General features: G+C 35.9%; 1 protein-coding gene across 1 annotated transcript in view; it reads right to left on the reverse strand.

Annotated features, from left to right (window-relative positions):
* Positions 1-12,259, reverse strand: part of LOC111047354 (LHFPL tetraspan subfamily member 6 protein) — a 94,294-nt gene that overhangs the window by 16,667 nt on the left and 65,368 nt on the right. The gene's annotated exons all lie outside the window — the stretch shown is intronic.

The following is a 12,259-nucleotide window of genomic DNA, read 5'->3' on the forward strand; positions in this document are numbered from 1 at the left end:
TTATTAATTTAGTTAGCAGTTAACAACTGTTTCGAAGAGGTACTCTCTCTAGTTTATAGTTCTATATTAACATATGGTATGGACATTTATTAATTATTATAATTAAGAGAATAAGAAGAATATACATGCTAAAAGACGAACTTTAAACCCTTAAAAACCACCCTTAGAGTTGAAATATTGCCAAAAGATTTCTTAGTGCGCCTCTAAAGGGCCAACTGAACATACCTACCAAATTTGAACGTTTTTGGTCCGGTATATTTTTAGTTCTGCGAGTGAGTGAGTGAGTCAGTCAGTCAGTGAGTGAGTGCCATTTCGCTTTTATATATATATATATATATATATATATATATATATATATATATATATATATATATATATATATATATATAGATAGATAGATTCATATTTTACGGATCTCAAAAACGGCTCTAACGATTTCCACAAAATTTGGAAAATAGTAGGTTTATGATATAAAGATTCGATTGCACTAGGTCTCATTCTTTGGGAAACTCGCTGAACGACATTAAAAGGATAATTCATCCTTGGAAAATAAATGATAATTTCGTCGTCTCTCGATAACAGGAGATGCGTGTGCATGTGTGGGAGAGAGACAGAATTATTTCCAGCTGTGTAATCATAACCAAACAGCGAGAAATAATGTTATCTAGCTAGACAATTCAATCCAAAGACCTTAAAGATGCATAGACTCACATGCAGCGCTAGTGTCGTACTTGGAATTGAAATCCGCCATTGAGGGGGCAACCAATTATAAGATTATTACATACCAATGCCACCAATGCCTTTGTGATCTATAGTATTACAAATGAATCTATATATATAAAAGCGAAATTGCACTCACTCACTGACTGACTGACTGACTCACTCACTCACTCACTCGCAGAACTAAAAATCTACAGAACCAAAAACGTTAAATTTGGTAGGTATGTTCAGTTTGCCCTTTAGAGGCGCACTAAGAAATCTTTTGGCAATATTTTAACTCTAAGGGTTTAAAGTTCGTCTTTTAGCATGTATATTCTTCTTCTCCCAATCTCTTAATTATAATTGAAATTTCCATATCATATGTTACCATAGAACTATAATCTAGATAAAGTACCTCTTCGAAACAGTTGTTAACTGGCAACTAAATTAATAATTTTGTCAGGTTGGCATTAAGTTGAGTTGACTGTTAGGTTGGCACCAAGTTGAAGATTTAAATGCATTTATCGCGGAAAAATTGATTGGGCACTGCTTCTTCAATCCTGGGAATATTATATTACTAGCCGTAAACTCGCTTCGCTCGTCATATCCGTTTAGCCAGACGTTTAGTCTGGACCCCCGACTAGATTGTCCTAACATATGATAAAAATACCCAAATGAAAAATGCAGGCGAGCGAAGCGTGCCTGCTGATCTCATTCTTGGACGATCCAGTCGGGGGTCCAGGGGGCGGAGCCCCCTGGCTAGACGGATATGGCGAGCGAAGCGAGCCTGACGGCTAGTAATATATAATATCTCCTCCTAAAATACCCCAATAATGGCGGCCTTCAATTTCAAGTAAGAGCTACCATTGGGAAGGCATAGGCATTGTGGGTCTGGGGATAGGCATAGGTCTGTGGGATTTAATCGATTTGATCAACATAATCTGATTTGTTGACATGACATGAAAATCCTCCTAAACTAGATTATATCACAATTTTCAAAGTTGATCATTATTTGACAATTTCAAGTGATTAGTAAGTGTTATTTTGTTATTTAATTTGGTTTGTATATAATCTAAATTATAATATTTTGGTTTTCAAATGTTTGAACAGAAAATTGAACCTGATTTCAAGTGTATGATAACCTACTTTCTGGACTATTTATAGTGTATTAATCAAAATTCGGGAAAGAAACAGTTTTGGGCTGTATGTTAGTACTTCCCCAATCATTTTAAAGAATTGTGTTTGGTTTATCAGAAGTCAATAAATAAATAACAAGCGAAGCTCGGTGCCCCGATATTATAATATTATAACGAAGTTATATAATCATATTACAAAAACAAACATCACGGAATATTTTGATCGCGGCTCAACCGATTAGAACAGCCGCTAATAAACCTCCCAGATACTGTAGTTGTGAAATTATGGGGCTCCTTAGAGGTCACATAAGCACCGTAGGTTATCGCATGAGGCATAACTTAGATATCAACAAGGGTCTCCTACTAGGGGTTGGCCATTTACTGCGGAATTAATTAGGATACTCCAATGCAAAATGACAAAGGGGTGAGGGCAAGAGGAGGGAATTCGAGGGATATTACATACAATGGGGCAGGTAAGTATCGCTATTAATGGAAACATTTGGAATGGGCGATGCTTATGACATCCATTGATGACGAGATGATGATGTGGTGGTTCAGGAGGAGTGGAGGAGAGATGAGAGGTGAAAGAGGAGTTGAGGGGTAGATGGAGGAGGGAGAGGTTGGTGAAGAGGAGGAGGAACAGGATGAGGTATGGGATTGCGGTTGAATAGAGGATGAGTACAGGACAGAATGCCTTGCAATCGAGAAGATAGTTGAGGGGATTGTTGGAGGATGCGTATAGGGATGGACATGAATGCAAGTGGAAGGAGAACTCTGATGAACGATGGCAGGAATGCATGCGTGCACTATTGCAACTGATAAGCCACCTGTCCATCAGTGTACCTTGGCTAGACAGATGGCTTCTCATTGATTCACAACATGACATTATAACAAATATATTTTCTCATACCTAATCCAATCTATGATGTCATATTATAACTCAAGTACTGTAGATGCTACTGAAACAGGAGATCTAAGATCTGACAATAGAATTAATAGTCACATTAGTACTTCACTATTCGATACAATATTGTACATTTGAATGGCCTTCAGGTAACGGAATTCTCAATCTGGATATGATAACTACATGGAGATCATTTTTCATCTTAGCATGTCTCTGGAACACACCCATACATCGAGTCAATTCTTTAACACATTTAATCAGAATGATCTGATTTCTTTCAGTTTCAATTGTTGCCCAAGGATTCATGAAAAGAAGACGAAACTGTGAAGAAATAGCAGATAATTACTTATAAATTCCTGTTGAATAAATATTAGTAGATATAAGAATGCACTAGTAGAGGAGTTTCGCTTGTGGTTTGTGCTTTTAGTGTCCGTTAAGCTGCGTTCGAATAAGTTTTACTCGTTGAAAATGGGAAAGAACAAGTGTTCAAACAATCGAGCATATTTTTCAATGTTGAGTGGTAGAGAGAACTTAAAAGTCCCAACTCCGCTTTGTAAAGATTTTTTTTAATTTCCATTTTTCATTTTTACACATACTTCAACGTTCATTTTCGACTGGATTCAATACATAGGTTGAAAAATTAATAAATTTATATTCACTCTAATTTGGGAATGCACTGTTGATTTGATATAATGTTCAAAGGCACTCATTGCAATGATAAATCATTGAATTTCTTGATCCTCTATGAACTGCTATGCAACATCAACTTTACACAAGAATGACGAATTGGAAACTTATATAATTGAGTAAAATCTGTATAGTCCAGGCAATGAATGCTCAAAAAGCCGTATAGAGGGAAATGTTTGGAAAACAATTTTCGACCCCGCAGTTATGTTAAGGGTGGTAAGGAGGTAAACGTATCAAAATTACTTAAACTAAAGCCGCTGCAAAAGGAGTAGGGGAATTCATAAAAGTGTGAAATTGTACATTATATTGAAGAGAATTTAATGCTCCAAAAGCTCATTATCAGCATGGGTTTTTCAAGTCGATTTTTAAAAAGTTATAAGATCAAAAATAGAAAAAAATTGGTGGCAAATGTGTTTTTTCAAAAATGTCATACCTTCAAAAGCGGATATCTTGGAAACTAGAGGAGATATGAAACAAGTTGTGGAATGGATATTGTAGGAAATTATTCAAGCTTCAATTTTTTATATGTCAGTCAAGTCCTTGGGATGCATAATTTTTTAGTTTTTCACGAGAAACCAAAATATGGTACCTTTAAACTACCCTCACCATCTTAGCACAGGGGGTAGTGGTGGGGACTTTTGATATATTCACCTCCTCACTACCCTAAACAGAACTGCGGGGTTAAAAATTGTCTTCCCAACTTTTCCCACTATAACCTTTCCTTGACTGGACTAGAAGTATTTGAATGAAAAAGAAAACATTCTTCATTAGTAGAGTTGGGACTTTTAAGTCCTTTCTACCACTCATCATTGACTGGATTTACTCATTGTCTGAAGCATCCTTTCGAATCAGTGAGTGAACATTCCATATTTCCACAATATTAGACTACGTAAGCCTGCAAGTCGCCATTTCAGTTCAAAAATTGATAAACCATCACTGAATCACTAATATGTTATACCAAAGTGATGAATATGTTATGTCTTCATAAATATTGTCTTGCTACTCATTATTCATATACTATCAACTTGAATTCAATTAGTGCTGTAAGGACTTCACAATCTTCTATTATTATTGAACACGCACGATTTGTACTCTACGGAATTCAGACTACTGTCTGTGCTGTGGAATGGAGATCAAAATTCCTTGCTCAGTTTCAGCTCAATTAGGATCAATTCAGGAGCAATTATTGTGTTGGAACGTAGGAGTTGCAGGCAATTACACGAAACTTGCTCAATTTGATTCCCCATGTCAAACCAGTATTACGTTGCTAACTGTAACCCAGTCACAACCCACAAGAAACGAAGCAGTAGATTATTGAATTCTGGAGAAATTTTCAAGATGGAAGATTCAGTGAATGCGGATACAAAGGGAAAATATGGAGATTATATTTCTATTACGAATTGGAACCGTTCACAATTTAATTTTAAGAGTTGGATTTCCATTTTAAAAAGCTTGGATCAGAATAATGTATTCCAGCTTCAGAAGACATGTATTGTTTTTTTAGACAAATTATCCTTCCTGTGAGAGAGGAAATGATTAAAATAAGTAAACGTTTCTCAATCATATAATATAAGCAGGCCTACTATAGAAAATAATAAACGAGAACCAATTAATGATACCCAGCACTCAATTCTACCATTATTTGGAACTGGAGAAGATTCAACTGAATATTCATAATGAGTGTTAAGGATGAGTTCTGTAATATAGCGGTTGATGATAGGAACTGAGCTATAGAACCAAATAAAATTGTATAGAACAGAAGGAGATGATAATGAACATGAAATTCAAAAGTCTGTTCATTTGGAGTGAGTCAATTGATAAAATTTGATATGGAAAATAAATTATGAATTTGGCATATTTGAATTCTCAGGGAATAAACCCATCAACAAAAAGAAATCATTGTCATCTTTCTCTAGAGAAATGAAGATACGAAGTACAAATTGGAGGGAGAAACTGAGTAAAAAAATCTCATACAGTCATTCATCGAGGAGGTTTTTTCCTTCTACTTTCAATTGATCGCGGAATTTTCTCTGCAACCAGGAAAAATGGTTTTAAAAAAAATTGGAAAAAACGAATATTCACAGAGATAATGGTAAGAAATCTCTTTTCCGATTCAAAAATAACTGGAAACTTCCTCGTAGGAATGACTACTCTCAGGTTAACAACCTCCCACAGTTAATCTCTAACTAGTCGGAGCAATGACAATTCTTTGCTGAATCCATTCAAATCGAAGTCGCCTCCGTAATTACAGTATTTCTAGTGAGAAACGCTGGACAAAGGAACGTGCGAACGACCTGATTTCAATAACTTCAATAGGTCGATTTCAATAAGGCGACAAGCGGCGGGAAATTCAAAAGGTGAGAAGAATTAAATGAGAGCGAGGAAAGCTCTGGCAGTGAAGAGGGATCACGTTCCAAGGCGCTGCGAAGGAGGCGCAAGTTGAGCGATAAAGCCAGCCCATTAATTAGTGCACAAGTTTGAGAGCGACTTGAAGGAGGACTTAAACGAGAAGAGGAGGAGGAGGAGAGTGAATACCGATGGCAAGTTGGACTCGTACTGCTTTGTGGCGCGGCCGCCATTTAATGGTTTACACCGGCGGGTGCACCCCCAGACCCCCTATTTTTGAGTGAGTGGGTCACCCCAACCATCCTTTCATCATGAGGTAAGTGGGTGATGGGAATGAGAAGGAGATGAGGATGATGATGATGATAAGTAGGAGGAGAAGGAAGTTGAGGTGGAGGAGGTGATGGAAAACGAGATATAAGTGAATGAAGGAGTGGACTTGAAGTAGGAGGAGGAGGAGGAAAAGGAGGAGGAAATGGTGGAGAAGACTGTAAAAGAAAAGGTGGAAGAGAAGCAGGCAGAGAAGGGAAAGAATGGGGAGGCTGCAAAGGAGGTGGAGATAGAGGTACAGAATAAAGTAGAAAAGGAGCAGAAGGAAGATATTGTGAAGGTAAAGGAGTGGGGAAAAGGAGATGGATAAGTGAACGAGATGAATGAAACTGTAATGGGAATATTGGTGGATGATAAGAAATTGATAAATAATAACATTCAAAGTGTAATTTGTGATAATTATGCTTTGAAGTGTTTCACGTTATTTTTTTCAATAACGAGTCGCCCTGCTTGGCTGCAGTCAGGTAGAGCATGAATTACAAGATATATAACCCTTATTGTGGTTCTTAGAATAATAATAATACCAATTTCTTACTGGTTCGCCCAGGAGCTCCCGCAGTTCTCTGCTCTTGCTGGTTACTGACGTCAGCTGCTCCAACAGTCCACAATTTCTGTGACTGATTTGTCGAATTCCGCAAATACAGATGCGAGAATTTACGTTGCTGCAACTTAATACTATGACCTGAAGATTCTTCAAATCAGATTTAATGATACTGGATTATTTATATAAATCTCTGGAACGTATTATTTCCAAAGATTTGATAATCAATGCTGTATATCGCTGTTTTCCCCAACTTATTCGGTGAAGAATATAGTTGGCTGGTAATCTTAAAGAATTTTCAATACTGGTAACTAGATTATAACGAGATTGATCATGCATGGAGATAGGGAAATAAATAAAGGATACACCATCAAATATTTACGCAAATATATTACACAAACTATCAACGAATAAACAAATATATAGAGCAACAAGGTATAAAAAATAAAATAAGAACAAATATATTCATATCGAAAAATATCACAGATTAGCTCACTTATAAGGTTTTTTGCTTTTAGCACGAAAAAATTACCATGTGCTTCCTAAATCATTAATCATATGCATTCAAATTATGCAGCTCAGTCATCGACTTGCTGTTGCTTGTCGAATAAAAAATCTCATATACCTTCTTTCCAAATTAATATAAATAATTAATTAATAAACTATAAATCTCAAATATATTAATATATATTACTCAGGGCTAAAGGTTCGGCCTCTGATGGAAATTAGATAAATCAATTTATCCAGTGAACATGAGCTTCATTTACATCTTTATAATCTATATATATAAAAGCGAAATGGCACTCACTCACTCACTCACTCACTCACTCGCATAACTAAAAATCTACCGGACCAAAAACGTTCAAATTTGGTAGGTATGTTCAGTTGGCCCTTTAGAGGCGCACTAAGAAATCTTTTGGCAATATTTTAACTCTAAGGGTTGTTTTTAAGGGTTTAAAGTTCGTCTTTTAGCATGTATATTCTTCTTCTCCCAATCTCATAATTATAATTGAAATTTTCATATCATATGTTACTATAGAACTATAATCTAGATAGAGTACCTCTTCGAAACAGTTGTTAACTGGCAACTAAATTAATAATTTTGTCAGGTTGGCATTAAGTTGAGTTGACTTTGTTAGGTTGGCACCAAGTTGGAGATTTAAATGCATTTATCGCGGAAAAATTGATTAGGTACTGCTACTTCAATCCTGGGAATATTATATTACTAGCCGTCAGGCTCGCTTCGCTCGCCATATCCGTTTAGCCAGACGTTTAGTCTGGACCCCCGACTGGATCGTCCTAACATATGATAAAAATGCTCAAATGAAAAATGCAGGCGAGCGGAGCGAGCCTGCTGATCCCATTCTTGGACGATCAAGTCGGGGGTCCAGGGGGCGGAGGCCCTGGCTAGACGGATATGGCGAGCGAAGCGAGCCTGACGGCTAGTTTACTAATAAAAGAATGATTGGGTGAGCATATAAATTATAACATCAAAATTTAAATATTTCATCTGTGCATACTTAAACATGTAAATCTGATATATAGTTCTTAATTAATAAAAATCTCCTTTTTATGTTTCAAGACTTGCGCAAGTTAGATATTAATTTCAATATTCGAATAACCTTTCGACGAGCTAGCTTTATAGATCTTGTTTCACTCGTAGCACTGAGGGCGCCCTAGATATATATTTCTTGTTAACTATAACTCACGTGCCGAAATTCACAAGATGATGATGGCGATCCAAATTCTTCCATCGTCTTGGGTTTTCTGGTGGCTGAAGTCGTCCTCTCCAAGGGAATAAATAAATTTCTGTATGACTCAAGCCTTAATATAGACCTTAATATATAACCCACTTCTATAATATTGTTATTTATTTTACATACTTTGTACATGCTCATTTGACATAATAAATATTTTTAAGTTTATTAAGTTGTTTTTCCTTTTACAATAACATGCCATGTGGTTACCAAATCCTCTGGTTGAATACTATTTGTTTACAACTAAAATTTGCCACAGGTGTCTGGTTAAATTTCAAATTATAAAAATTTCGGCTTGACCGATTATTTAGGTTGCCAACCAGTAAGTATTATAGAGCCTAACCTCAAAAATTTCTTATTTTATATAATTCAATAAATAGCAAATAAAATTCTTTTCTATTTGGCTGTTCGAAATGTAGCCAGGATACCCGTTATTATCTAATCTCTAACCTGTTGATATCGCACCCGGCGATAACAAAGCAGCTGTTTGCTAGAGACCTATAAAATCTTTTCATTTAGCGATTTTGCCAGCTATTCAAGATAATTTGTTATAAGTGGTATGACAGGAAACCAGACAATGTAGGGAAATGTAATGGCAAGAGAAGTTTACATAATCATTAAAGGCAAGTTTGTAACTTACAAAAATACTTTCAAATTAAATTGAATATTAGGAAGAATGTAAATGGTGGAAGATGCAGTAAGACAATAAGAGTGATGATTGGGAAAGAGGATTTGAAAAAGTGCTGTGTAATAAATCAAGCATGAGTACCTATAGGAAGTTGTGAGAAATTCAAAAACTGGTGAAATAGAATCTATCGTGGAATCGGAGATCTCATAATCATGGCTGTAGGAATATGATAAAATGTGTCCTGAATCTGGTGTCCTTATGAATCAATATTATGTTGCTCACTTTCGCCGCGTCTTTACTCCGTATGAAAATGACATTGCCGTATTTTGTGCTCACCAGTAAACCACCAAGTTGGTATGTTTGGTCCTCGGTGCGTATTCACCTCAAAGTCCCACCACAAAGTTCCACTGGAAGCTTTCAAACTTGTACTAATTAATGGGTTGACTTCACCATTCCACTGCAGGCGACTCTCGTCTGTTATACCCACATCACACGGGTAGGCCTACTCAACTGCAGAGCGAATGCTAAGAACACGTAACGGGGCTGAAGAATCAAGAAAAAAGAGCAATATTGGAGGCCGTAGAAGAAAATTATGGAAACTATAGAATATTATCCTTTATTCCAGTCCGATTTCCGAGGCTATTTGTGAGTTTGTCAGTTTTTAGATTGATCCCCTGGCCGCGTTACGATCGCACGCTAAGTCCAAAGGTGGGAGCGCCACCTTATTGCATCTGGACTCACATGATTTTCATAGGGTTTACTCCCCTAGACAAGTTGCTTCCACCTCACCTGAAGAGTATTGTCAACCCGAGAAAATATTTGAAAGAAATAAAAAGAATGTGGACAAGGGAGGCCGACAGAAAGAAACGAAAGAAACAATAGCACAAAGCTAGGTCAGTACTGAGAAAACTAAAATTATGGCATTCAGAGGCAAATATCCGGTCAGATCGAAAATTGTTTTAACAATACAGTGTTGGAACAAGTACCTATCTCAATATATTACATAATCTGGGAAGTGACATAATCTAAAAACATGAATTAGATATTGAGAAGAAAATAGGAAAGTTATTATAAGGCTATTAGACGAAGATACAAATTAAATGCTGTAACTCACCCGGAAGAATTCCGGGCATCAGCTGGATGGAATTTCGATGAGCGCTAAAATTATTTGTCAGCCCGGGAATCGAACCCAGTACCTCCCAATTGCCAATCTGACAATCTCCGGATACCAGCGCTCATTTTATACGAAGGCCAGCCAGTCTACAGATGGAAATTACTGAGATATTGCAATTATTCAAATAGCATTTGAATAAAATTGCAATATCTCAGTAATTTCCATCTGTAAAATAGGAAAGTTACAGATGATATGTGGAAATATCAGCAGGACTTAAGGTGAAAAAGCAAGAACAGACACAATTAAGAAATTTTAAAAACTAATGGCCGCTCCAGTACTCTACGGTAGTGAATCATGGGTGAAAACGAGGCCACTTCAAAGTGGAGTGCAGGCAGCCGAGAAGAGATTTCTTCGAAGAACCAAGGAGTGTGACAGAAGAGATCATTTGAGGAATGAAGATATTAGGAAAAAATTGAATATCTGCAGCATGAATGAAAGAGTTACAGAGAATCGGCATCAATGGAGGGAGCATGTCCAAAGAATGTCAGCTGAGAGAATTCCATTGAAAATCTATAACTATTAGCCAGTAGGCAAAAGAGATGTTGGCAGACCACGCAAGCGGTGGCAATAATAAGAATTTCTATGTTCATTTGAATAAGATGCGAGTCGGAACAGATTATAGCCTAATCCTTGTTTGTAATAATAATAATAATAATAATAATAAGAAGAAGAAGAAGAAGAAGAAGAAGAAGAAGAAGAAGAAGAAGAAGAAGAAGAAGAAGAACTATAGAATTTAGGTATTTCATTGTTGTCTTGTCTTGAAATCTGATTATTGAAAAAGGAGGAAATTATATAAATAAATCAGTTTATCTTTAAACATTATGACAATAGATTAAGTGAAGATTAAGGTTCCTCAATCAGCTGTGCAATATGCAAAGAAACAAATCTCGGCAAATAAAAGATGGGTGTGTACACTGTTGCCTGCAATAACTCAGCTGAATTGCATGATTTTTCTGAGTTCATAATCCTTTTTCTGCAAATTTATCAGCAATGTACCAAGAATAATTATTATTTTACATATTACTACGACAAGTAGCATCATAATTAATATATGAGTTTCCACTGAGAATCAATTGATTGATGACATAAATATTTTTTCCCATGATAATCAACTATAACTGGAAATCGCTCATGCTCACTCCATACTTTCAGCTTACTCATGAAGTTTTAATTGTCTATTGCACCTGAAGTTTGCTGAAGCTCACACTGATATAAATTATCAGATTCTGCATGGATCAAATGAATTTGGACTCACTAAAGTAGATGTACAGTTATAATATTCTGATTTGTTATTAATAATACTTCATCATTTTTTCCAAAGTTGTATTGGATAGAACCAGAATCACTCAATCAATTGAGATGTACAACTCCACACAAGTTTGATACTAACTCTATCCCTTATCAATCAAGTGAGCATCCTACTTGTCGTATCAATCAAATTGCTGGCAATCAAAGTCATTTCACCAATATGAGCTTCCGTGTATATACATACAATCGTGAGTAAAGTCCGTAATCAGAATGGATGGGAAGACCAATTTATTCATTTATTCATGACATTCAGAGAGAATTGAATTATTACTAGCGAATGAGACTTAGGTATTCATTCTAGAGAGTCATTTCAAATAAGTTATGTTGGGGAAAATGAGGAGTTTAGGGTCAACAATGTTGATATCTTCTTCAATATTGATATCTATTGCTCTTCACATTCCATTAAATAGAATGAATTCATGATCCTCAAGAGCATTATATACTAAGAGTACCAATAACTGACACAAACGATCTCTCATCCAGGAATAAAAATAGAAATCCAAGTACCCTTTTTTCAAAATTGTTCATTTACAACATGTTCGGCGATGATGCCATCATCAAGTAATTGAAAAATAAACTATTTAATTATTTTTCAATGACTTGATAATAACATCATAGCCGAAACACGTCATAAGTAAACAATTTTAAAAAAAGGGTACTCGGATTTATATTTTTATATCTATTCAAAAGTAGCCCTAACGGAAAAAGACGATCTCTCATCTTTATAAAAACGTACATCAATTCAGGAGATT

The sequence above is a fragment of the Nilaparvata lugens genome, chromosome 8, assembly GCF_014356525.2.
Source record: "Nilaparvata lugens isolate BPH chromosome 8, ASM1435652v1, whole genome shotgun sequence".
Lineage (NCBI taxonomy): Eukaryota > Metazoa > Arthropoda > Insecta > Hemiptera > Delphacidae > Nilaparvata > Nilaparvata lugens.